We start from the raw sequence: 23,281 nt of genomic DNA, 5'->3' as shown, positions 1-23,281 counted from the left end.
TTTGAAAGGGGAGGGGCATGTCCCTGCAAGGCAGCAGAGATCAAAACACTGAGCAGAGCCATCAGGATGGGCATTGTGGGATAGTGGTGGACACCAGTTCTGTGGACAAAACAAAACAACAGTGTCTATAACCTGGATTCCCAAATTGGGAGGAGGGGGGAGAGGGTTGGATAGGGGGCTGGGGGTGCCTGGCTCAGGGGAGGGGCTCAGGTGGGTGGCTCGTGGGGTCTTGGGCCGCTGTCCCCAGTAGCATGGGGCCTGCAGTGGCTTATTTTTCTGTGGGTCGGTGACCCCAATACAAAACAGAGTCCCTGCCCCTCCCATAAATAAAGACAATGCTGAAATGTTTGTGTTGGTTATATTTTATTTAAAAATGAAGCCTGGCCAACAAGCCTCCATCTGGCCACAGCATCATAACACCCCTGCATCCCCACACACACTTCAGTCCTGAGCCTGTCACACACCAGAACCCCCTGACCTGAGCTCTCACATCCCCAGTCTTCTGCCACAACACTACTGCACAATCCACACACTGCAAAGTTGTGTCCTGAGCCCATCGTACAGCCCAACCTGAACCCCTGCACCCTCACATCCACAAGCCTGTGGTTTGCTCAGCACCCCAACACTCCACCTGACCCCAACAGTCTCCCACCTCGAGCCCCCTCCCTGAGCCAGCAGCCCCTTCTCCACTTCTTCCTGCACCCAAATTCCCTGCCAGAGCTTGCACCTTTTGCCCCTTCCCACACCCAAATCCCTCATTCCTGCCCCAGAGCCCATACCTCCTGTCTCAACCCAGTGAGAGTGAGTACGGGCTGGGAACAGCAAATGATAGAGAGACGGGGAATGAAGAAGGCAGTGGGTGGTGTCTTGGGGCTTGCCCTGACATTGAAAAAGTGATCTTGGTGTAAAAAGAGGGGAGACCACTGCCTTTAAATTTTTTTAAATTTCCAATTTCACAAAATGTGATCTTTTATTTTTGGCCTTTCAATGTGTGGGGTAACAGTTTGGCCCGTGGGGAGGCCAAAGAATGATGTAGAAGGCAAAGAAATTTTTTTTGAACTTTCTAACATGCTCACGAGAGTGTTTGGGACTGTTCTATCAGAGAAGTAGGTTGCCAGTCTTGTGCGTTACTGGTGATGGTTTATATATAAGGCGGCACACGTCCATACATAATAATAGTAAATAAACATTCACAATAACTTATCAAAGTAACTTGATCCATTAAATTTATTCTAAACAGGAAAATTACTTTTATAGATTTTTTGTCGTATATTATGGCCACAATTAAGAAAAGGAAGTATGATGAAGACTACATTAGGTGTGTCTTCACTGTCACGGAAAAAAAAATCGGATTGATCATCCTCAATGTGTAGTATGCCACACAGTTCTCAGCAATGATGCCTTGAGACCTAGTCATCTTGAGTGACACTTGGCGAAGAACCACAGTGCTTTGGCAGACAAAGCAAAGGAGTTTTTTGTTGCTAAACTTCAAAATTTGAAAGGCGTGAAGCTGGACACTATTGAGCTTTTCATTAAGCGTCAGCCAAAATGGAGGTAGAAACATCTTATGAACTGTCATTGCTCATCGCTAAAGCCAAGAAAGTGCACATAATCAGAGAAACTCTTATGAAGTTGAAAGCAGATGGTATCGTGCTTGGTGTCGAAAGCAAGAGAAAACTATCAGAAATTTCACTTTCGGACAATTCTGCGAAATTTCGCATTGATGGCCTCACAGAAGATTTTAAACTTCAAGTTGTGGAGGTAGTGTTGGCTTCTCCTTTTCTTGCAATTCACTGTGACGATACCACAGATGTAGTACAATGATGTCAGTTGCTTGTCTATGTTTGATTCATTTACAAGGGAACTGAAAGAAAATCTGCTTTTTTCAAAGGAATTGATGACCACATCAAAGGCTTCTGATGTTATGAAAAAGATTTCCAACTTTTTTGAAGAAAATAGACTTTCACATGGAAAACTGGTTGCTGTATGCACAGATGGTGCTCCAGCAATGCTTGGCGCTCACTCCAGATTTGTGACACTGGTGAAAGAAAAAAATCCAGCTGTAACCACAACTCACTGCGTCTCACACAGACCAGGGTTGGCTGCTAAACCCCTTCCAGGTGACCTACGTGACTTTGAATTTGGCCATCAAAGTTGCCAAATTTTATGAAGAAAAGCCCTTTAAATATGGGATTTTTTGCTGCTTTTTGACAGATTTGGGAGCAGATCATAAAACTCTTGTTTCACATGGAGGTACAATGGCTTTCCAAAGGTAACATGCTTTCAAGATTATTTGAACTGAAAGACGAAGTGGAAATTTTCCTCTAGCAACAGAAGAAAGAAGCATTATGTCATGCATTTACGGACCAAATGTTTCAACTTTCACTGGTGTACCTTGTGGACATTTTTGAATCTTTGAACAACCTCAGTTTGAAGCTGCAAGGACACAATGCTGCAAATGTTATAGTGCACCACAATGCCATCAAAGCATTTATGGAAAAAATCCAGCTTTGGAAATGTAAAACACAAGCTTGGACACCTAACTTTTCATCTTTATCAACATTTTCATCACTCGCTAAAAATGAAGGTTTCCAAAACTTTGTAAAGAGGACATGAAGAACAAAATTGTGTTTTCTCTGGACTGCCTTGCTGACGAATTCATCCTTATATTTTCCATACAACTTTTCTGGCAACCCCATTCATAAATAGGTACACAATCCATTCAGCATTGATGTCGATTAATTGCCAGAAGTATTGCAAGAACAAGCACTTGAAATAAAATATGATTCAAGTGCAAAAGATAATTTCAAAAGCTCAAGTTTGGAGGAATTTTGGATAAAATATTTCCCAATGAACTTGAAAGTTGGAGAAGAAGCTCTACGTATTATTCTTCCATTTTCGTCAAGCTTTTCAAGTTTAGTCACATTAAAAATGAAACAAAGAAAATGACTGGATGTTGAAAATGATTTGCTTTGTGCCCTTTCATCTTTCAAACCTAGGATTTCCCAACTTATGAAGAAAACGCAGCATCATAGTTGTGTGAGATCACTGTCCTGGCAGAGGCTTCTGTTATCACAAAAACCCATGTAGATGGGGTTCTGTAGACCAAACCCACCCCCCTTGTCAACATCCCCTTTTTCTTCATTTTTTTTTCCGGGATAAGGGGCTGTCCAGGGGGTGGGGGAGTGTTTGGTTAACAGAATCCCATCTACGCCACTTGTTTTGTGAGGACAGAAGCTTCTGCCAGGACAGCGATCTCACATGATTATGCAAATGAGGTGTGCAACTATGCAAATGACACTGCCGGCAGCAGTATGCTGTGTAGATGTAGCCGTTGTGAACAATGAAGAGAGGGGAAAATAAAATGTCTCTGACGAGGGGAATTTTTTTTTCACCAAAACTGGGTGTTTCTCCTGACAGACGTCGCTTTGAAGCATAAATGCTCTCACTGTTTTGTCACCCAAAGGCAGTTTTTGGTGACATAACATGGTAGTGTAGACACGCCCCCAGCTTCATCAGTTAAAGTGAACTTCTTTAGGACCCTTTACTGAGGATGTTACTCTTGACCCATTACTGAGCAGCAGCTATTATTAAATCACCTGCTGTCTCCCACATGAAGTCATTTAAGGACGAGCATGCTAAGACGTGACTTAGACCAGCGTTTCTTAAACTACGGTCCGCTGAACACTGGTGTCCCATGAATAACTTGCAGGTGTGTTATGAGCGTTTGAAAAAATACCTTGATGGTAGATATTTTCTGTTGATTAAAACCAGATACAATATTACCTCTTCATTGCTATGATACCTGATTAAATTACTTCGTTTTGGTTTTGCTGTATAGTTGGCTGGTTCATGGAGGGGGAGTGTTTTTTTCTTTTTTTGTTCTTGGTGTGACAGTAATTTTTTGAAGAAAATTTTCGTAAGTGTGCTGCATTAAAAATATTATTGTTTGGTGTTCTGTGGTCTCAAAAAGTTTTAAAAAACCACAGTCTTCGTCCACGATATTGATTATTGCTTTTGCAGCCCACAGTATGAGATTACAGGCTAGCTTTGTCTCCTGCAGCAGAGAACTGTGAATACGTCAGAAATGCTCTTCATTGTTACCACAGCATGCTCCTGAAACAGTGTCTAGATAGTTTTCTCAAACTGAGCAAACAGAAATGTCCATAAAAGATTTTGCCTTTGCCTTCTAGCGAAGGCGGTTGTCTCAGATGCTGCAAGAGACTGAGTGGCCACGCATTCTGGACTGCCCTGTCTTCCAAAGAGGTGGGATAATAAATGTTAAGGGCTCTCTGCAGCAGACAAAAGGCCAGGCTGAGCCAACCCTTTCTTGCTATTTCAGCTGACTCTAATGGAGCATACTCCTGCCAGAGATAAAAGTAGAAAAACAGCTTTAAAAGAATGACTTCTTTTTTCAAAGATCCTCAGCCCTATTGTTACCATTTAATGTGTTATCTTTGAGTCACACTAATAAGGCTGTTGACTGTTTCTGCAAGCCACTGTCAGGCTGGCTTGGGGAGAGATCACAGAAAGCTAACTCTTTGAACTTGGACTGGGAGGAGAGACTGCTAAGCTCTTTTTTCCGAATCCCATTTTTCTGTATCAGTACTATGACCTCAGTTTTTGTTTTTCAGAAATATCCATCTCCTGTAGCTAATCCAAGGGAGGTAGAATGTTTATTTCTTACATACAGTGCTTTCAGAGCCAAAGGAGGATTTGTTGTTAGTAACAATGAAACATACCAAACATGTATTTTATTTATGGCTCATTCAATACGATGTGATCCTACCTTATGGTGCATTTCATCTGTGACTTTTAGCCCAATGTGCAACTTGGAGTCCCAAATCTTAAATCAACACTCTTTTTAGATGTGATAATGGGAACAAAATGTCCGCAAGAACACCTCATCAATGAGATATTTGCAGATAGGATGTTGAGGAACTAAGTTGCCATGGCAATCACTACAGCATAAATGCCCAAATGAATAGTGAGGTGGAGGGACAGAAGAAACTTGTTATAAGAAGTTGCCAAGATGTGATAGACATACTGTTAAATATCTGTCTGACAAAGTGAAATAAAGCCAATTGGAATGGTTACTGTGTAGGAAATAAATATAGAGAGCTATAAAGAACATGTTGAGGTTTAACAACTATGTCATGAATACATCTCTAATCTGTGCATTTAGATCTCATTTTATGCATATGCTACCTCCTGATAAAAAGCATAATCGTTGTGCAATTAAATTTGAATATATATCCCATCACAAAAGTTGTATGGTGACTCATAACTGTATTATTGTGGAATTGGTATGTAGTTAATATAAAACCTTTTATTTCAACTAACTAAATTAATTATACATGGATTAAAGCATAAATTGTTTTAAAACTTCTTTATTGAATTATTTTCTTGTTCTAGACATACCTTCTGTAGTCCACGATAGAATTCAAAGTTTTGTCTTGTCTTTAGTGAGCTCTGTAAAAAATTGTACCATTGCCAAAACATTAATGAAGGAAAACTTATTATCTGCTTTGTCTGAGAGACGTGTAAGACAATAAGTATTCCTTCATTAATGTTTTGGCAATGGTACAATTTTTTACAGAGCTCGCCAAAGACAAGACACACACGACTCCATCACCACTATTATACACAAACAAGTATCTGCAGAGAATAATCATTTAATCAGAAATGCCATATTTTAATCATTGGAGGCAATGGAGCTAAGGAAAATAATTGTTTTTTTTTCCTCCAAATATTTTGTCTGACAGAACAGATCTTTTTAATTTTTGGGGCGGAGGAGTATCTTTTCCAAAATTTTCTGACAGTTTCCATACACTAAAAAAGATGCATAAAAACTGTTGACACCACGCCCCCATATTTTTCATGAAAATGTGTTTTTGAATATGTTTAAACTCAAATATGCTTTATGCAACATGGAGCAAGTAACCTATCAATCAAGAGCTTGTAATCACCTGAATGTGTATATTCTATTTGGGTTCATGTACCATTCTTGTACGTGAAGTTAGAATTATAATGTGTAAACCTGTTTATTAATCGAGACCCTCTAGTAAAAGCCAGTGGCAGTACTTAAGGAGTTTAATGGCCCAGTGTTCAAGGCACAGATCTGTGAATAATCTTGTTTTTCCTGTGAGCCTAAACTGTGGTTGGTCCTACAAAGACATCTGGCCATGCCAGCTGGTGCTGGAATCCATCTTGAATTTGGTGTTTTTCCACAGGGAAGTGGAGAATGGAACAAAGATGGTCTATCCTGACTAGGAATACGGGAATTTCAAAGTCTAAGGTTTATTTCGAAATGCCTGTGTCTACACAGCCAGTCTGTGCTTCAAAAGCAGCACTTTCAAAGTGCAACTGGCCAACATGATGCTAATGAGGTGCTGAATATGCATGTCAGTGCCTCATTAAACACTTCCGATCCCTGTTATTAACGTGCCCCTTCCGAAAGGGAGAGGTAGTGTAGCCATGGCCTTTATATTTACTAAAATCACTTTTGTTTATTGTCATACCCAGTGTAAATAAGTGTTATCTGGGGGAAGGGGGAGCAACAACTGTACTTATGGAGATATAACCATCTCACACGGCTGAAAGGGACCTTGAGAGGTCATCAAGGCCAGTCCCCTGAACTCATAGCAGGTCCCATATCACCTTCCCGCAAAGGTTCTTTTCCCCATACCCGTAAATGGCCCCCTTCACGATGGCACTCACAATCCTGGGTTTACCAGGCCAATGTTCAAACCACTGAGCTCCCCTGCGCATATCTCCCGTCCCTTGCTAAACAGGGAGAACTTTACGAGCTTTCTGTATGCAAAACATACAGAATAAGATGGATGTACTTGGAGCTTGGATACCCCTGGCGCTATGCTCCTGGGTGCTGTCAAGTCCCCCGTAACTGAGGCCTACCAGAGCAGATCTGTTATCAATGTCTGTGCTACTCCGTTGATGGAGCGGTTACCCCAACTCCTTTGCTAGGGGAGACCAGAGCTTCTGGCTTACCAAGATAGGTTGATGTGGGCTGGTAGGTGAGCTCAATAGAGGAAGCAGGTGGGGGTCAGTGGTACGTTCAGTCCACTATGGGGCAGTCTCTAGGGTTATGTCTACATGGCCAAGTTCTCTTGGAATAACAGCAGTTATTTCGAAATAACTTCAGCAGTATCTAAATGATGCATCTGCTATTGCCAAATAAATTCAAAAGAATGGGTGTGTTAGTTCAATTCCAGTAAACCTCATTTCCTGAGGAGTAACATCTATTTTGAAGTAGGCCATTATGGGTTCCAATGGCACTATTTCAAAATAGCGCTATGGACCCAGAAATGCTATTTCAAAATAGCTGGGTGCTATTTCAAAATGCATTTTGGCTGCATCTACCCATGCCTCAGAGGGGGCATGTTAATGAGGCAGTTTGGAAGATGCTAATGAGGTGCTGACATGAATATGCAGCGCCTCATTAGCATAATAGCAGCCATGCACAATTCAAAAGTGCCAATTTCAGAACACATGCTGCCCACGTAGACAGGGACCTGTAAGGAACGCCCCCCCCAACACACACTTTGAAAGCCTCTTCTTCTCATTTGGTTGGAGTGGATTGATAACAAGTCTGGAACAAGTCAGAGCAAGCCAAAGACAAGACTGGAACAGAGCTGGGCCAGGAACACACTCAAGATTGGCAGGGGCGTCTAGAAAGCCTGATTCCCTGCAAGGCAGCAGTAGGGTTCCTGGTCCCACCATGTTGTGGCAAAGACTGTGATGGGACCGAGGAAATACCTGAGCCTGAAGGTCATCTGATCCAGGATCTGCTCAGCAATAGACTGCTCCATGCCTGACAGCCGAGTCACTGCTAGCTCTGGGTGAAAGGTAAATTACTGCAGCTGAGTTGTTGCCACATGCATGGGTAGTGACTCACTGCTACTGCTGAGGCTCTGGGGAGGGTAAGTGCAAGACAATAGGCTTCTAGCTCACCCTGCCTCCTGGACCCCTCTGCCACACACATATACACAACTCAAGGGGACAAGTATCAGAGGAATAGTGGTGTTAGTCTGTATCTGCAAAAACAAGAAGAAGTCCTGTGGCACCTTATAGACCAACAGATATTTTGGAGCATAAGCTTTTGTGGGCAGAGACCCACTTCTGACGAAGCGGGTCTTTGCCCATGAAAGCTTATGCTCCAATATACCTGTTAGTCTGTAAGGCGCCACAGGACTTCTTCTTGTTTTAACTTGGGGGGAGGAGCCTCTGCACCCAGGAATCAGAAAGATTACAAGGACAACAAACGGAAAAAGCACAGCTGGAAGTACGGATCACAGGGTCAGCAGCAGCAATCACTGAGCAGGAAACCCTGGACAGAGCCCGCCACTTCTTGAAGGCAGCCAGTGGAGATGGTCTGGAGATGCGACTTAAGGGAGGATTGGAAGTAGGCTCCACAGTCACAGAGCACTTCCCTGACCAGCTTCCTCCTCCCGGTAAGGTGGATGGCCACCGTGGGCAGCAGCAGGAGGAGGTTGTGAAGGAAGGCTTACAACTTTGTGGGGCCATGGATGTAGTGTGCAAAGAACAGGAGGTGTGGTGAAAGGTGCAGCCAGAATTTGAGAAGGCTTTGGAGGAGCTGGAAAGGGGACTGCAACCTGGCACATCCAATGTGGAGGTGTATCCAGGTCTTCCCTCCCTCGTGGCTGTTGGGAGGGGTGGATAAGTGAGCTACCTTGGTTTGGCTGTGGCTTTGCCTCATGGAAGGCATCCAGATAAAGTTGGTCCCATCCACGAAAACCTCAAAAGACATTGGTGATAAAGGAGATAGCCATGTCCACAGGGGCACTATACGTACACTCCTGTTTTCAGAGTGCGCACCTCTAAACACACCATTTTCCTAAAAATTTCTCTTCCTTTCTACTGCCTTCTCAAATGTCTTCAATTTCTTGTAATATACGAATGAGGCGTCCATATCCAGTCCTATGACTGTGTCTGTGCTACTCATGAATCAGTGCCCCACGCAAGTTGTTATATCTTTATTTCTTTCCCAGATTGCACATAGCTTCTCCCTCCTGAGGGTCTTATGATTTCAACCATCTGTCTACAGCGAAAGCTACTGCAGTGAGTCACTTTTCAGCATTACTGCAGAGGATGGAAGTCTGTGATCTGGACTCTATGCTGGCCTGGGGAGAGTTAAAGCTTCTTCTTCATGTGTCAGAAGTGCTAACTTGCATCTGTTTTCATGAAGCAGGTGAAACCACAAGTTTCTCATGGTTTCATCATGAAACCAACGTGGATCCAGGTTCTCACAGACCAGGGTCTGGGATCACTCTACACTTTCACAGGTCTGCTTTTAACATTTCACGTTTAATAAACTAGGTGAGTTTGGGTAAATTTAAGGTTTCCTAAGAAAGAGTTGGCAGTGTTGTAATGGGAATACTGGACTCACACGTCCTCTGGCTTGCCTGTTGGTCTGGCATATACATCCTAGGCTGCATGGTCACAGCTATATTGAGACCCAACCACCTGCTGCTCAGCTGAGTCCCATCAGCTATTGGTGTGTTAATTTTAACCATCTGGCCACTGTCATGTTTTGACAGCAGCACATTCTCTGCTTACATGCCAGGAAAACTTCTATCCTGAGGATTCTTTCTCTTATGTCCTCTCTAAAATATGTCACTATCTGCCTCTTCTCACATACTTGTCCCTCCACCCTGTCACTAGCTATTGCCCTCTCTCTAACCCCCATTTCCCAGCAAGGTGCCTGAGCAACAGGGCTGCCTTCCTCTCTCCAGTTATCTCATGCACCACAATGTCCTGCTCTGTTTTCAGTCTGGTTTTTGCTTCAGGCCCTGCATGGAGATGGCTCTTCTTCATATACTGTAGCAGAGCTAATGCCCCTTCTCTCTCTGCTATGGAAGGCTCCATTCTCAATGAGCTTAATACAGCCTTTGAAACTATGGAACTCCCCTCTGTCTTTCCTTGAGCAGCTTTTGCACCTATGCATACATACATCTCTGGCTTCCATGAGTCCTACTTCCAGCTTACTGCCCAAGAAACCATTCACTCTCTGTCACTGGTGTCACTCATCCTCTGTCTGGAAGCTCCCTCACCATGGAGTTCTCTGAGCATATATTGCCATCTCCCCCTGCCACCTTATTCCTTCCTTTATGCTCAGCTGTCATTGTTATTCTAATACTTCCAACATATTGGCTATGTCTACACTAGAGCGTTATGTTGACAGAAGTTACTGTTGGAAGAGACCTTTTGACAAACCTCTCTAGTGTAGCTGTAGCCATTGTGTTTGACACTTAATAGCCGTGTCTACACTTGCCGGCTACTTCGAAGTAGCCGCGCCAACTTCGAAATAGACATAAGGCGGCGAGGCGGCGAAGTCGCTATCCTCATGAAGAGATGGGAATAGCGCCCTACTTCGACGTTCAATGTCGAAGTAGGGCACGTGTAGCCGATCCGCGTCTCGCAACATCAAAATAGCGGGGTCCGCCATGGCAGCCATCAGCTGAGGGGTTGAGAGATGCTCTCTCCAGCCCCTGCGGGGTTCTATGGTCACCGTGTGCAGCAGCCCTTAGCCCAGGGCTTCTGGCTGCTGCTGCTGCAGCTGCAGATCCATGCTGCATGCACAAGGTGTGCAACCAGTTGTCAGCTCTGTGGATCTTGTGCTGTTTAGTGCAAGTGTGTCTGGGAGGGGCCCTTTAAGGGAGCGGCTTGCTGTTGAGTCCACCCTGTGACCGTGTCTGCAGCTGTGCCTGGCACCCTTATTTCGATGTGGGCCGCTTTGGTGTGTAGACGCTCCCCTGCAGTGCCTACTTTGATGTAGTACTGCCCAACGTCGACGTTGAACGTTGACAGCACCAGCTCTGGAGGACGTGTAGATGTTCTTCTTCGAAATAGCTTATTTCGATGTCGCTACATCGAAATAAGCTATTTTGATGTAGCATTCACGTGTAGACGTAGCTAATAACCGCTTCCAGTGCACCTTCTCTGCCAAGCAAAATTTTGGCTTTATCTCAGCTTCCTTCATCATAGTCTTAAATGATAAAAGTGTTTCTCTTGAGCAAAAGGAGGATCTTCAGACAACTCAGTTTCCTCTGGTTCCCTCCTCAGTTCAGGATCCCAATTTGTCTTCAGTGTCTGCAACCAAGGTGTGATCTTAGCCCAGAAATGTCCTTCTCCTCCCATACCTTTCATGACCCCAGATCTACCATTTCTCCTGTACGTGCCACTGCCTTGACTCTGCTACGGCTTCAGAGGTGGATTTACAATGAAACATACAGTACCCTGGCACAGGGCTCCCCAGCAACAGAGGGATCCCAGGGCTGGGCAGTCCAGCACCAGGTCCAGCACCACCGCCACCCACCATGCAGCGAGGAGTGGCTGCTATGCAGGAGAAAAGAGCAGTGGCCTTGCAGAGAGAGCTGTGGGATAGAAGGACAGGAGCCACAGGAGAGCCAGTGGGAGGTGGTGAGTGGCATAAACACAGACTAGAAGGCTTCAGAGGAACATGAGAAGCCGCACAGCCAGCTGGAGAAAAGCAGTGCTTTGAAGCAGGCAAGTGCTGTTTCTCTCCAGCCACCAGCTGTGTGGCAACCCGAGTGCTCCTCTGACGTCCTCTAACCTGTGTTCCTCCCTCTGGCCACCCCCTGGTGAGTGGCAGCTGCCTGCAGGTGGGGACGGCGGCTGGCAGTGGATGTCCACAGTGGGAAGAGGGAGAGCTGCAGCTGGCAGATGGAGAGCCTGCAAGACACCCAGCCAGGAAGAAAAAGCCACCCTTTGAAGCAGGAAAAGTGCCACTTCTCTCTGGCAGCTGGCTGCATGGCTGCACTGCCCCCACTTCTGAATCCTCCAGCCCCTGGAATATTGCACCGCTGTTGACCACCACTTAGTGAGTGGCTGCTGCCCGTGGATGGGCGGGGGAAGAGTGTCCGGAGGATGAAAAGCCGGGGGGTGGGGGGGGCGGTGCTCAGATGGCCCATGGAACTGTGTCCCCTCACCTTCAGGTGGGGCACTGGTGGGTCTCTGCCCAGTTCTCCAGGCCACTGGGTGTCTGAAGCTGCACTTTGCAGCCATGTATATATCTGTATCATCTCTATCAGTCTTCTTCTCCAGCTCACCATGGCAGCCCTGCTCCTGCGCTGGACCCCCAACTTTGTTCCTTCCAGCTGAGCCCACCCTTCTGAGGGCCCAGACCTGTCCCCACATATCTTGCCAAGGGGCCTGGCTATTGTGTAAGCAGCCCTGCTTGAACCGTGATGTAAATGGGGGAATGGTCCCCCTCTTGTGGGGAACTTTCCTGGCTCCTACACTACCCCAGTGACATGGGCTAGTGACAGGATCGGAGTCCCCACTCCCGCCACCTTTACGTAGAGGTCTCCCTGACCCCAGGGCTCCCATCTACTCCCCTGTTTAGCAGACCCCTCGTAACCCCAGCAAGGCTGGGCCCAGGGTTCCCTGAAGCTCACCTCCCTCCCCCTTGTTGTGGTCACCTGGGGCAGGGGCTGGGTGTTCCCACTCTAAGGTGCTCTCTCTATACTGGATGTTTTCTTCACCCACTTATGGTTGCATATAATTTAGGCAAATACAGTTTACTGAACAGCAATCAATTAAAAATACCGAAAGAACACGGAACAAATGGAAAAGGTTAGCAGGAAACACAACACTCCTCTCTGTGGCATGGGGACCTCACACACAGCATCTCTGGGGTGTAAGGCCAGTGCAGTCTGTTTCTTGTGGGTCCCAGTCCTCCTTCTCAGGCCCTGGCTGTGCTGCAGGTCAGCTACTTGCTTCAGGCGTCAGCACCCTTCTCCCCAGCCTCAGCCCTGACAACTGGTGTTATGATTCCCCCTCCAAGTCTAACCTATGAGGCCTCTTGGCTGGAGAAGTCCCCTTGCAGTGGGCCTCTGCCCAGGGCCCTCTCTACTGCTCACCACACTCAGCTCCAGGCCTCATCCGGCTCCTAGGCTATGGCTCTCTGCTAAGTCTCAGGGCCTTCCTGACTGCAGCCTTCTGCCAAACGGATTTGCCCTCTGGGCTACGTAGCAGGGTCCAGCACTTCTCCACAGCATGAATCTGGGCTGGGCTGAGTCTCAGACACTCTCCCTTGCTGTCTCAGGGCCTGTCTGGGTGCTGCCCTCATGCCAGCATGACTCAGCTCAGACACATGCTATGCTCTTATCTGGGCCCACTCAAAGTCTGCTCAGGCACATCTAGTTCACTCAGAGGACAGGACACCCTCCCACCGCCCCAGCCTCCTCACTCCCTCATTGTTCTGCCCTGCTCTGTCAATCAGACTCAACCGAAGAGCTGGCCTCTTTCCATTGTCCCTGGGAGCTGTCAGTCTCAGGGCCCTGATTCCTCAAAGACTCTTCCCCTTACTTTGAGACAGGAAACTAACCCAAACCCCCACTGAGTTTTTAGTAAGAGCCCAATAGCTCCCTTACAGTTTCTGTGCCTGTAGTCCACACCCAGGTCTGGACCTGTGCCTGGAAGAGATGGGCTGGTTTTCAGCACCCAGCTATTAAAAATGTTTCAGTGCTGCTGGCGTTAAACCTCATCGGGTGGTCCAGATCACCCAGGCCCACCTGGGGCTATGCCCCTGCTCTTTCAGACATTTTAAATCTGCCTAAAAATCAAGATCCATTTTTTGGCAATTATGAAGTGATGATATAAGTTTGGTAGTCAAACGTACAAAGAAATGAAGGTGAGGCCAAAAGACGAAGCTAAGCAGAAGGACAGTTTGTCATCTTATGTTTTAAACTGCCTTGAATGTCTTACTGAATTTGACAATTTTCTCAATGAATATTTAAAAAAATTATCACTACTGGGGCTCCGAGAAGACTAACCTTTCAACACACCAAACCTACAATGAATTCACTCCTATAACGGCAAAGCAGCTCAGAAACCAATTCACTGATTAAACAAGGGTCGCCAAGCACTATTCCATAGCCCTCGATTCAACACCAGATGTGAGTCACACAGACCAATTAGCATTAATTTTAAGATATGTGACCGTCAATAGTGAAGTTGTAGAGTGATGTCTTTGTTTTGTCCCACTAAGATCTTACACTTCTGAATGTCTAGAGACAATGGCTTTGGAAATCATTGCAAATTTAGGTTTGGACATCAAAAACTGTCATGCTTAGAGCTTTGATAATGCTGCAACTATGGCAGGAAAATCTTCAGTTCTACAGGCAAGACTGAACAATGCAAATCCCTCTGCTTTATTCACACCATGTTCCACCCATTCCTTAACTTTAATCTGCAACACTGCAGCCAAATCTTGTGAGGGAGCTACACATTTTTCTGACTTTGTTCAAAATATGTATACTTTTTGGCTTTGAAAATGAGCTGAGGAAATGCCATAAAGAGAACATTGCTAGACATAGCCACATCACAGTCTGAAAAGCCACATGCAAAACCTGAAGCAAAATCCTTAGTAGAAAAGTTTGGCAAGTATGATATTGCTGTTTTTACTATTTTGTGGGACCATTTACTTCAAAGAATGCATGCCATCAGCAAATGGAAAAAGTTGATACAAATGTATTGAATGCTGCACTATTGTTAGCCTCAGTTACAGGTTTTGTCATAGAACTTCAAAATGACTATAAGTCTGTGGAAGCAGAGGTGCTAACTCTAAGGCCATGTCTACACTAGCAAGTTCTTTCAAAATATTTTTCGAAAGAAGGGGTCTTTCAAAATATCCAGCGGAGCCTCTACACACAAAAAGTGCTCTTTAGAAATTAAATCAAAAGACTGTGGTGCTCCTTTCAGAAGTGCTCTTCCACTCCTATTTCAGGAAGAGCGCCTCCTTTCGACAGAAAATGTGTGTAGATGCTCCACAGGCCCTTTTTACAAACAAGCAGTCCTCATGGTGCCTGATGTTTTCATCCTTGGCCTGTTCTTTCAAAAGGGCAGGGGCTGTAGAATGCCCTCTTGCGAAAGAGCAGATCACTCTTTGGCACCACTGTTTTTTTGTGTGGATGCACTCTTTCAGAGAAGTTCTTTCGGAAGAGACCTTCCGGAAGGACTTCTTTTGAAAGATCACTGTAGTGTAGAGGTAGCCTAACAGAAAATATAGGTTCCTGTTACATATCTGATGAGAAGCATTTAAAAAAAAAAAGGAAGTTATTTTTCAGGGAAACTGGAGATACTAAACTCAATTTAAAAGGGAAAGACAAGATCATATCTCAAATCATCAATGTTATTTGTGACAGAATCGTGCAATTGCAGATTACAGGTGATCCCTAAAGACAATTGTTGATTTATTTTGCATGTTTTTTGACAGAAGAATTGATGAAAATGCTAAAAACCATTACAATAAGAAATTAAGTGAATCCTACTGAGGACTTAGACACAAATCTTTATGAAGATGAAGTGAAACATTTAATTTATTTTATCAAAAATGATAAGGCCTGTGCTTCTAGAGCACCAGTTGATTTGTATAGACTTATACATGATGGTTTGCAGGCAACGTTTCCAAATGTAGAAACAGTTCTGAAAATATTTGAACAATACCTGTCACGCATGCTTTGTGTGAACATTCTCTTTCTGTATTGAAATGATTGAAAAATTATTTGTGAAATATGACGAGTCAGGAATATTTGACAAGTTCAGCAATACTGACAAGTGTAAGTGCCTCTTTACAAAATATTAAGTAGTTGACGAGTTTGGAAAGAAAGCGATCTGAGTATCTTTTTCAAATAAAATAAGTTTCTTCAGACGAAGTTAACTTTGATTTTTCCTATTCATGCCTCATCCCTTCTACACATTTATTTTTACACATTTTTTTCACGTTAGTATAATGAAAATACAAGCTTTCATCTAAACCAGAAGTTCTCAAACTGTGCTCCAAGAACTCCGGTCAGGTGGCCTGAAGAAAGGTTATAATGCTTTTTTTTTAAATAAAGCACTCTTATCCAAAGCACTTTACAATAGTTAACTAATGGTACAAATAACATTTGGAAAGATCATTAAGTGGTCCACTGAGACCCTCAGCAATTTTCTAGTTGTCACTAAAAAGAAGACAACAAAAATAACCAAGGCACCTCACTTTATTTAGACAGAGTGAAATGGAGATTTGTAGACAACCTATGCTGTACGTGGAGTACAAGGGTTAAGTAATAGTAGTAGTATTGTTTATATAGGAGAAGGATGAATTAAAAAGAATGAAAAATGGGAGGGGCAGGAAGAGTGACTTTTTCCTTGGCCGGGTCCCCCAGGGCACCCAAAAATGAAGCTGAGCACAGGGCCCCACTGACTCTATATCTGCCCCTGTACTGTTGGAGAAACTTTGCATTTCTTGCCCTATGGCCTTCACAAGCCACAGCTCTCCAGATTCTAGTATGTCAAGAACGCTGCTTCAAGCCTTTACTACGTGTACAAAGAAAAAAACATGTGATCCCCATCCTCAAGTAACTCCACTGGATCACTTTCATTTCAGAGGACAGATTAAAAGTGATTTGTTTTGTAAACCAGCCATGGATTTACTACATCTAATTTCACTGGTCTTGTTTCAAATCCTCTTGTTCGTGTGTGGTATCAGTCTCCTCTTTTTTCAATCTGATCACCATTAGTACAACACCATTTTCTCCTGTTGGACCCAGCAGATGAAATTGTCTCTGTATCTCTCCATTTTAGCTGGTCCCCATCCTTTTTCATATCCCACCTGAAAACATTTTTCTTCTTACTTGCTTGTACATCTTAGTTTCTCTCACGCTCCCTCTCTTATACTTTTTTTAATCATGTAATTGCATAATTTAACACAACCGTGTTTTGGACTAAAGTTGGTATAAAATATTCTAGTTAAAGGTAAGTTGTATTGTATCAGTTGTATCATAACAACTACTAAATACCATTTTTCTTGCCTGACAGCAATCTGAATGTCAGATAGTTCTAAATATTTGAGAAATATTTGACAAATAAGAACTTGCTTGAATTGTAGGTTACTTTATTACTACAGTTCCAATGGGATTAGCACGGAAATTGGTTAAAAATGACTATTGTAATTTGGTGAAAATTTTTCCTAAGAAGCTGATTCATTACTACAGAATAAATTCTCTCTTTCAAAATCAATTTTGGTTTAAAGCAGTGAGTTGGACAACAGAGACTAATAAAACTATCAGCTCTCACATTCCCATAGGAATGGAAATCAGAGTTGAAATAGTTATATTTGTAAGTAAATCATTTGTAGTATTTTATTTCAGTGTGCTCAGTTGTTTTGGAAGGTGACAATATACACACAGTGTGATGAATTGTTTCAAAGGTCTTTTAATAATAAATTTCACTTCTGTGCTTTGCTTCAGGTGAAGTAGCTTTGTAACAGCAAAATACAGCCGAAAAAATGGTGAAAATCTCCAAAACTAATGGGATCCCACATCTTAACCTGGTTCTTTCTTCTTTCTGTGCTTAGGGTTTGTCCTGAATAAAAGGGGTTAATTATTCCTATATGTCTTTCTAAATGACACCATCCTAAGGCTCATCCACATCCTAGCTAAAGCTTCGCAATGTTTTGGTTTGGTTTGGTTTCTTTGAACAAAACTTTCTTTCCACCAAAAATTGCAGTTTCAAGTCAACTAAAACCGTTTGTGAATCCATGGTGAATTCACCAGATTAGTTTCATTGAACAAAAGATCTCTTTAAAAAATCAAAATCAAATCCTTTTTGTAGGATGGAAATTTCTGAAGCAAGATATCAAGTATCGGAGGGGTAGCCATGTTAGTCTGGATCTATAACAGCAACGAAGGGTCCTGTGGCACCTTATAGACTAACAAAAGTTTTGAGCATGAGCTTTCGTGAGCACAGACTCACCAGCATCTGATGAAGTGAGTCTGTGCTCACAAAAGCTCATGCTCAAAACTTTTCTGTTAGTCTATAAGGTGCCACAGGACCCTTCGTTGCTGAGGCAAGATATGGTATTCTGCTAAAGACCCCCTATTCAAATCCCAAAGTCTGGAGTAAGTCTATAATCCTATAATACAGAAACCCAGTTAGCATGAATGGAAAAGATACCTTGTTGCGCCCCCCCTCCCTCATCTCACTCATAAGACCCAAGGAAGGTCATCCCAGCTCGGACAGGACCTTGGAGTCTGAAGGGAGGGATAGTTGCCCCACCAACCACATTCCAAGAAGATGCAAAGCTAGTGAGAACCAGGATATAGCACCATCCCATTTGCTATCCCAGGCTGGTACTCAAAACAAATGTGTTATTGCTGTATGCTGTTATTGTCTCTTTTGCTTTAATCTTCTAGATAAGCACCCTGAATGTACCCGTGTAAAGGCGCCATCATTACTCTTGTAGACGCATCATCCACCCAATTAGACACATAGATGTTATTGCATGTCTGCTTTGTTTAAGTAACTTGTTAAGGAAAACCACTTGTACTAGAGATAAAATGTTCTATAAGCAATGGGCGGGGATACTCCGTAACCTTTTTAGATCATTGTCTTATTCTGCTCATTTTGCCTTGCTGCTAGGACCTATCCAGACTTGGGTAACACCCATGCTATAGTCCCCCACCCCCACCCAACCAATAATCTACATAGTCAATTGTAACCTATCGTCTGGCAGTGCTCCACTGAGTCCTGATGGGCAAAGTGGCACTCCATCAGCACTGTGTATAATAAACTCTCCTGCTTGCTTCATACACTGTGTCCAGACTTTGTTCCAACTCTTTTTTGTTTGAAATACATTTTGTTTCTAATTTTACTTGAACTTTATTTTTTAAAAGGAAAACAAAACACTTGAACATGAAATGCACGTTTCCTTTTGGGTTGATGCCAAACAATTTCTTGTAATGTTTTGGTTCAACCAGTGAACTAAATAAATCCTAATCCCAACTCATGACAATGAGCACCTTTGGAATCAGTTTGGGGCTAATTAAGCACATTCAGTTTCTGGACATCCGGCCCTTAGGAAGAATCAGCGACAGAACTTCAGACTTTATCCAAATTTCAGATGAATTTCTCTTATACAAACAGAGCTGGTGATGCTCCTACTGGAAATGGAATGCTGGTAACTACTCTCTTGGCACACTTGTCTTGTTTAATAATTTGCTGTTGACTTAAGGAAGTGGTGGGAGGGGTTGGTAGGGATGTAGTTCTGGCAGCTGAGATTTTCAAGTGTCCCAAGTCCATTTCAAGAGGAAATGTTTTGACTTGATTTCTTTGCACTTTCTCACCAGAGGAAGCCTCCCTGGAACTGAAGAAAATTCTGATTTTAAGATGGAACACCTCTACCACTGAAACAAGACCATTAAAGCTATCTGTGAAAGGCACAACGTTGTTTTTCTTCAAATTACATAAACTGTATAATGGGGAATAAGGCACCTGACATTTGTACTATGAGCAGCTTCAGATGTGATCATTATTCTGTGCAGAGTGAACTGATACTGCTGGTAATTCCAGAGGCTCAGCATTATGGACAGAATCTCTTTAATGATGAGGAGCTGTTCCCTCAGATTTGTGCTGTGAGTAATCCCCTTTAGCAAGCTATGTAGGTTGAATGCCCTCAGTTTGTCACTATAAAAGGCATGTTAATCGTGCTTGTGGCTCTTCTCTGAACCTTCTGAGATATAGTGAACTCCATCTCAATTTGTGGGCACCAGAACTGGGCCCAGTATTCCAGCAGTGGTCACACTAGTGTCAAATATTGAGGTAAAGTAAGTTCTCTGCTCCCTTGCGGGGGCTCATGTTAGTATGGGAGTTCCAGAGTCCACACCTTGTACATGACCCAAAGGGGCATTGCTGTGTCTGCAAGAAGAGCGAAATGTATGTATAACAGATACAGAGCATTATATGGTGCTTTACAGATGCTGACTAATCCTCACAACATTCCTATTAGTATAGTGCTACTATCCACACAGAGAGAAAATGGGGCAGATAGATCAAGAAGGTCATACACCAGCAGGCAGAGCAAACATTAGTACTCAGAGCCTACTGATTCCACGAGCTAGGTGCATCCCTGCTCCCCAATGACAAATAAATATTTTGGCATTTCCCATCCTTATCTGTATTAACTAAATGCCACCTGGAATTGAGATAACACTGAGCCCTGACCCACCAACCTTGGCTTACTTGCACACTGTACATCCGTGACAAACTGCAGACCCACTTCTGGTCTACACTTCTTCCAGCATTCCCATAGGTAAGGATGCACCCAGCTGCAGTTACATGCAGGCTCTCTGACCAGCCACTCCACGAACCAAAAACAAAGAGGCGACAGCCAAAATAACCACCAGCTTCCTAGCTTAAGATCCCAGGACTGTGTTGCCCTGCCCTGCTCCATACCCCAACTAGTATGAATTTATTACTTGGTTCGCCTCCCCCTCAATGTGGAGAGGAAATACAACGAGCCAGTATTAAACCAAACTGGGATTTCAAAGCACTTCACTCCAAACTTACTGGTTAGATGAAACCATAAAACCCATTAAAGCATTAATTACAAAAAGACAGATTTCAAGTGATTACGAGTGATAGCAAACGTACTGAAGCAGGTTACCTAGTAAATAAACAAAAACCACAAACTAAGCTCAGCATAGTAGAAGAACAGGATTTCAATTAACAATCTCCCATCCTGAATGATGATACAAGCAGGCTGCAGAATCTCATGGTACAAGCCGTACTTGCTTTACAGCTTGAAACCCCCAAGTTTTCCACACACAGGCCAGAAATCCCTTTAAGTTGGATCCAGGACTTCCTCCAGTTTAGGCTTGTTCCTTCAGGTGTTTCCAGAAATCTGCTGCTGCGGGGAATGAAAAACTGCAGGTGAGGTCACTTCCTGCCTTATATAGCTTTAGCATGCGGTGGGAACCCTTTGTTTCAAACCTTGTTCCCAGACCAGTGTGTGGAAGAATACAGACATTCCAAGCAGTGTGCCCTGTAAGTTGTGTGCTTATGCAGCTACTCAGAAGAGATTCAAATGCCGCCCAGCTGATTCACAGAGCACGCACCACTAGGTTTGGTTTCTTCTGGTGGTGCACATCATGCATATCTCAATGCACATAAAAATTTATTCCACGTGTGGATAGAACAGGTTAAAGCTAACACTGATCCAAGTTGATGTCCCGAGTCATGTGATCTAGTCATATGCTCTTTTACGGTCATAGAAGCTACTACTTACCGACTGTCTGAAACATTCACAGGAAAGATAAGTTCTTCGGGTTCCATTGTCCTTTGATGGCCTATCAGCACTTCCTGGCTTCTTCATTTTTATATCTGAAAGACTAATTATGAGTGTCACCAAGAGTAAGGCTATTTGGAATACATAGTCAATGCTTATAACTTCAGATACAAAAATGGTATATGCATGCAAATAGGATAATCATATTCAGCAAATCACAGCCTTTCCAAAGACACTGCTTATACAAAATTCATTAAAATAAAGCTTAATCATGTCTCAATAATACCACTATGAAGAATATGGGATGCAGCATCACGAACTATTTACAATGTGGACAGATATTTTGATGCTGCTGGGTATACTACACCTCTAATACGTGCATATGGTAATAAAAGGAGATCTTAGCCCCCTGAGAACTAATGAAGTACATTGTGACAGATCCAGAGTTACTCACAACTAAACTGTTCTTCACCAATACAGATGATCTAGTTATAGATGCACAAAATCCCTGTGCTCAGCATCAGAAGTGAGGAGGGTTTCAAAAATATTACCTGCTTTGTGTTTACCAAAGAGTTTTCATCTTGAACAGAAAGATTAGTTATTCCCTATTGATTGTCCTACATTTCAGTTATGTGCATGGAATTTTTTCATCTATCCGCTGAAGAAATCCACCAACCACCTCAAGACTGCTGACCAAAAGCGTTAATGCTTTTGCTGCATTTGGAACTGTATTACCCAAAATAAAGACACAGAACCATGTGCTCTAGCTCAGAGAAATAAATTCTGGCCTGCTTCCATCTAAGGGAAGGAAAATGAATAAACATCTGTCAACATCTGTCAAAACATTATCATTGAAAAGACACGGCTGATGTGCAAAGAGGAGCAGGATTCACAAGGGAAGGTTGTGATTTATTTAAATAAAGAATTTACACCGGATGTACTCTCATCTCATGCAACTTGAAGAACCAGAACTACAAAAAAATAAATTTGACTGGGCACCAAATAAATTTGTGAACACAAAGTGGTCCTTTGACTCTAATAAAGTAATTCACTTAAAGAAAATGACTTCAGTCCTACAATGCCCTTGCTGAGTTCACCTGAAAAGCTGCTAAGCTGTGCATAGGCACTGACTTTCTAATGTGCCAGGGGAAGGGGACTCCCTGCAGCTCTGCCCCAAATCCCACCCTCCACTCTGCCTCTTCCTGTCCCCAGTCCACCCTCCTTCCCCGAGCATGCCAGACCTCATTCCTCCCCTCCAGCGCCTCCTACACACTGCAGAACAGCTGATTACAGTGGGCAGGAGGCCCTGGGGGAAGGGAGAGTCTCTGGACTGCTGGAGGGTGCTAAGCACCCCCATTTTTTCCTGTGGCTGTTCCAGCCCCAGAGCACCTTCAGAGTTGGTGCCTTGAAGCTGTGTTTCCTGTGTAACATGGCCCCCAGTGCCTTAAGGAAACATGCTGACTCTTACTGACATGTCACTGAGAATAGTCCATATGGCTGCCTGCAGTCTTAAAAGGCCAGGTTAACTTTACATTATCGAGAAGTGGGCAAGCACCACCTTGAATATGCTGCTCGTATGACATTATGAACATTATTGTTAATCTTGTATACAGTACTTTTCATCCCTAGAACTCATAATACTTTCCAAAGACTTCTACGGGTGTCTGTCTTTGGGTGACAAGTACCAGAGAGGTAGCTGTGTTAGTGTGTATCTTCGAGAACAACATGAAGTCCAGTGGCATGTTATAGACTAACAGATATTTTGGAACATAAGCTTTCGTGGGCAAAGACCCACTTTACCAGAGGCCATGCAGGGGAGGCGGGGTTCAGAGGAGTATTTAAAGAGGGGGTCCCAGTAAAAGGGAGGGCCAGAGCTGAAAAGGTCTATTCAGTCAGGGTGGAAATGGCCCATTAGTTGTATACATCAAGAGAAGTAACAGATAGCCATGTTAGTCTATATACTGTCAAAACAAAGAGGCAGTCCAGTAGCACTTTAAAGCCCAACAAAATAGTCTTTAAAAACAAAAAGTCTTCAAAGTGCTACTGGACTGCCTCTTTGTTTTGATACATCAAGAGAGAAGAAAAAACAAGTCAGATCAGTTGGGGGGGATGTGTCCCATTGTCAGATTCTAATGTGGAGGTGTGAACATCCAGAGCAGAGAAACTGCT

At 43.5% G+C, this 23,281-nt stretch overlaps 1 long non-coding RNA gene and 1 pseudogene across 1 annotated transcript; one reads left to right on the top strand and one right to left on the bottom strand.

The window, feature by feature from the left end:
- The first annotated feature begins 1,274 nt into the window (after window positions 1-1,274).
- On the top strand, window positions 1,275-4,228 carry LOC142010682 (protein FAM200C-like; annotated as a pseudogene).
- A 16,427-nt stretch (window positions 4,229-20,655) lies between these two features.
- On the bottom strand, window positions 20,656-21,780 carry LOC142010370 (uncharacterized). The gene is made up of 3 exons (XR_012644778.1): window positions 21,664-21,780; window positions 21,113-21,215; window positions 20,656-20,734 (listed from the first exon to the last, which is right to left on the bottom strand). It is a non-coding gene; the product is annotated as an uncharacterized LOC142010370 (long non-coding RNA).
- Window positions 21,781-23,281: the final 1,501 nt, after the last annotated feature.

The sequence above is a fragment of the Carettochelys insculpta genome, chromosome 3, assembly GCF_033958435.1.
Source record: "Carettochelys insculpta isolate YL-2023 chromosome 3, ASM3395843v1, whole genome shotgun sequence".
NCBI classification, from domain to species: domain Eukaryota; kingdom Metazoa; phylum Chordata; order Testudines; family Carettochelyidae; genus Carettochelys; species Carettochelys insculpta.
Note: the sequence above shows the minus strand (reverse complement) of the source record. Positions and strands in the feature narration are given on the sequence as shown.